The 4,168-nt window shown below is 46.1% G+C and overlaps 1 pseudogene; it reads left to right on the top strand.

Moving 5' to 3' along the window:
- Window positions 1-1,250: 1,250 nt before the first annotated feature.
- On the top strand, window positions 1,251-2,189 carry LOC101568655 (annotated as a pseudogene).
- The last annotated feature ends 1,979 nt before the right edge of the window (window positions 2,190-4,168 follow it).

Below are 4,168 nucleotides of genomic sequence, written 5' to 3'. Positions count from 1 at the left end.
CTTGCTCAACACCCAGCATTTCCTTTTGTGTTTGCCTTTGTTTCCTTTTGCTTTTCCTTTACTTAATCCCCACAGCAATTCATGGAAGCAAGTCTCACGCCTATCTTCAGGTGGGAGGTAGAAATACAATGGCTGTGGATTTAGTCTGCAGCCCACGGATCCTAAGCAGTGAGTCGTCGGTCTGCCGTGGCTCTCCTCAGCACCTGAGCCCTGTGCGTCCTGTGTCCGATGCCAGGCATCTTTCACCCAGAATGTCATCTACAGGTGAGCATGTGCCACCATTCTAGTTACTCCACCTCTTCTACCAGACATCGAGAGCCACTGTGGTGATGCTGGAGTTAAACTGTCCTCAGCTCTATCAACAGTTTGTGCTGATCACCACTTCGCCAGCAAAAGCTCTACATAGATGGGAGTCAATAGGCATGAGATTGTGATGAAAAGCGTAACGTGCAAGTCAGAGTTTGTGACTATACTCAGGACACTTTGTACTTGAAAAGATCTTTCATTCTTCAGGTTTTCACTTCTCCTTTGATGAGAGGCAAATAGGTTGTGAAGAATATGACACAAGCACCTAACGGGTCATCGCCTTAATTCACTTGTAAATCTCAAATGTTGAGCTTGAACCAAAGCCGAGAAGAGGTAATTGCAAATGGCATTAGACTCGAGCTGATTTGAATTGAACTTAAAAGCTTAGCCAGGAACCATGGGCTGTGCACCGTGGGTTACTCGGTGGCACGGGCTGCAGCCAGAATTTCCAACTAACACTTGTCTACATGTGAACAGATGCTCAGCCTCCTCTGCCTTACGCTGTAGGTGAACGTAGCAGCCAATGAAGCTCTTAGATTTCTGACAGGAGTCAGTGAATGCATCTGAAGCACCTACAGCTGCTCCTGTGGGCCACATGGAGTACCACCTGCTACCAAACTCAGAGACGTAAATATGGCAATAGATTATTAACCCACAGTCATTCTCATCGCAGTGTTCAATTGTCCGCACCACAACAAACAATGTAAAAACTTTGAAAAGATGGAGGTGAGCCACTAGGACACCTTAGACTGAGAGCACATACGCATATATGTAATTGGTGCATTCTGTTTGACTTTCAAGCTGTGTTGCTCTGGAGAACCACAGAGTACAAGGACTGCTGCCATCACAGAGGCAGCACACTTTCCAATTTTAATTCAGCTGCCTTAATCATCTCTTCTTTGTTTCTCACTTTTGCAAAAGGATCTAGCTATTCGCATGTGGCACTGATGGAGAACAGCACAGAGGTGACAGCCTTCCTCCTGCTGGGCCTGACCGACGACCCCCACCTGCGGCTGCCCCTCTTCCTCGCCTTCCTGCTCATCTACGCCATCACTGCACTTGGGAACCTGGGCTTGGTCCTGCTGATCCTCCTGGACCCGAGTCTGCACAGCCCCATGTACTTCTTCCTTGGGAACCTGGCGCTGGTGGACTTTGGATACTCCTCTGCGGTCACTCCCACAGTCATGGCTGGGCTGCTTACAGGACACCAGGTCATTTCCTACACTGCTTGTGCTGCTCAGATGTATTCTTTTGCTGTCTTTGCCACTGTGGAAGATTATCTCTTGGCAGTAATGGCCTATGACCGCTATGCAGCGGTGTGTAAGCCCCTGCACTACACCTCAAGGATGACAACAGATGTATGAACACGGCTGATCATAGGTTGGTGTGCCATCGGTTTCCTGAGTGCCTCCACCTTCGTTGGAGACACATTCAGTCTCCTTTTCTGTAAATCCAACATAATCCATCATTTTTTCTGTGATGTCCCAGCAGTCATGGTTTTCTCCTGCTCTGATAGACATCATCATGAGCTGGTTGTTGTGTATGTTGGGAGCTTCAATATCTTTTTTGCCTTCTTAATTGTTGGGGTATCTTACACTTTCATTTTTAGCACAGTCTTAAGGACACACTCAATGGCAGGACATTGGAAGGCCTTTTCCACCTGCGCCTCCCACCTCACCACCGTCTCCATCTTCTACGGCACCGTCATCTTCATGTACCTGCAGCCCAGCTCCAGCCACTCCATGGACACGGACAAGATTGTTTCCGTGTTCTACACCATGGTCATCCCCATGCTGAACCCCGTGGTCTACAGCCTGAGGAACAAGGAGGTCAAGAGCGCCTTCTTAAAGGTCAAGAGTAGATTCATCTGTTGGACAAAATAATTTCTAGTTTTGGTTTGGAGTCTGAGCAGTGTGAGATTCTGATATTTACTCCTCTCAGACCTTCAACATGTATCACGTTGTATTGAAGATCCAACATGAACTTAAGTCTGTGAAATGTTTACTACTTCACTCTAAAATTCTGTTTTTTGAAAGGGAACATTGTGTCCAAAAAATACATGGATGAGAATGTCTATGGTATCTTAAGATCTATTTTTCAAAACCCACAGTAAGGAGCTTAGTGTTTTTACTTGTGTGCATGTTTCCTCTCTCACTTCAGTACCCACTTGTGCACAACAGGTGCTCAGCGAAGGCCACTGACAAGAAAGCCTTCCAGTTTCTCATTTTGTTACTTTTCATGGATCTTGTGATCTGCTAAAATTAAATGCAATGTGGCAATTGTGTTGGTTCATTATTTTGCTTATTTCAGGGAATGAACTGATATCCAGACAGCTGAGAAAGCATTCATCTTTCAGCCCCCGGCAGGGCATTTCCCAGAGTGTGGTAGTTGAGGCAGCGGCCTCTGCCAAGTCAATCGACCCTCTGCATTAGAGCCAATGCTGACGTTAGGTCAGCATCCCTTAACATTGGAGAGCTCATGGGAGGGCAACACAGGCATGAGGTGGCACCCCCTGTGTCCATCTCCTTCTCTCTCATGCCACCCCTCCATTCCTTTACTCACATACCCTCTTCCCTCCCTTTTGGGCCTCAGAACTGGTGACCTGAGCCTGGATCCCGCTCCTTCACTCTTGAATCCTCACACCACCAACTGCACCTCCCATAGCATCTCAGGCCTTTGGCTCAGGCTGAACTAACCCACAGATGTCCTGGGTGCTCAGCTTGGGGAAGCGCACCAGGGGCTACGCAGCCTTCACCCGCCCTGAGCTGACACCACAACCGGTGTCTCTTCATGCCCACATACCCTTGTGGGGCTCTTTCCCAGGGGCGCACCTACTAATTCACATCACTTAACAGTTTAACTTCAATATTAGAATGTACGTATTTTGAGTAAGATTTCTTTCTCTAACTGTTATCCTAAGAATCCCACTTAGAGAGAAGTGTGATATTAGGGAGTGAAAGCATGTGACTTCCATTAGTGCACTGCCCTGGGAGACCCACAGACGTGGCATTTCTCCTGAGTTGATATTTATGCTTGCCTGAGTCATTTTCTATGAATAGCATGCCGTTCGTTTCATGCTCAAAGGGCTAAAACAGCCTACCAAAAGGGAAGAAAAGTGAAAGTATTTTAATGAAGTAATACGTTACTGCACACTTTCTCCGCTGACAAATCAGAATGAGAAAACAACATCCTCAGTTGTTCTTTCCACAAATGCTTTGACATCATTCTTAGGAGCTGGGTCTGTTCTCTCTCCTTGCCCCCGTGTACGCTTCTACGATTGCGCTGATAGTCTCCCCATCTCTTCCATCTCCTGGCTCACGCCTCAGGCCCTGCCACTGCCCATGTAGCACATACAGTGCTTGGCTCATGGCTTTGCTGCCACCGAGTCCTTCAGCCCATCCCAGTGGCTTGCATGGGGAGCCTCGTGCTATGCTCCATGTATGCTGTCTCTCTTACAAGCTGCTCTTCATAATCTTAACAGCTTCTATTTTTTAATTTAATACTTAACTGACATGTAGAGTCAATGACAACAGTGGTTCTTCATGGATTAGTGCACATTGATCATCTGTGCCTGAGTACATGTGTCCTTCTGTTGTTGTTGTTGGTGGTGGTGGTCTCTCAATAAACATTAGTTAAATGAACTAATAAAATAATCAAACTTTGGGCTGGAGGTATAGTTGCCTGACAAACTCATGACTTCAATTCCCAGTACAAAAAATAATAATAATAATAATTGAAATTTTGAAATTGGCCCAAAATTTTGAATCCCTGAATTATTGGCCACAAACAATGATTTACACAAAGAAAAAAAACTTCTAGGTTAACATTCTCTAAATCCCAAGAGACACTACTAAATTTCTGC

The sequence above is a fragment of the Octodon degus genome, unplaced genomic scaffold (assembly GCF_000260255.1).
Source record: "Octodon degus isolate 3935 unplaced genomic scaffold, OctDeg1.0 scaffold00239, whole genome shotgun sequence".
Lineage (NCBI taxonomy): Eukaryota > Metazoa > Chordata > Mammalia > Rodentia > Octodontidae > Octodon > Octodon degus.
This window is presented reverse-complemented; position numbering and strand designations above follow the sequence as displayed.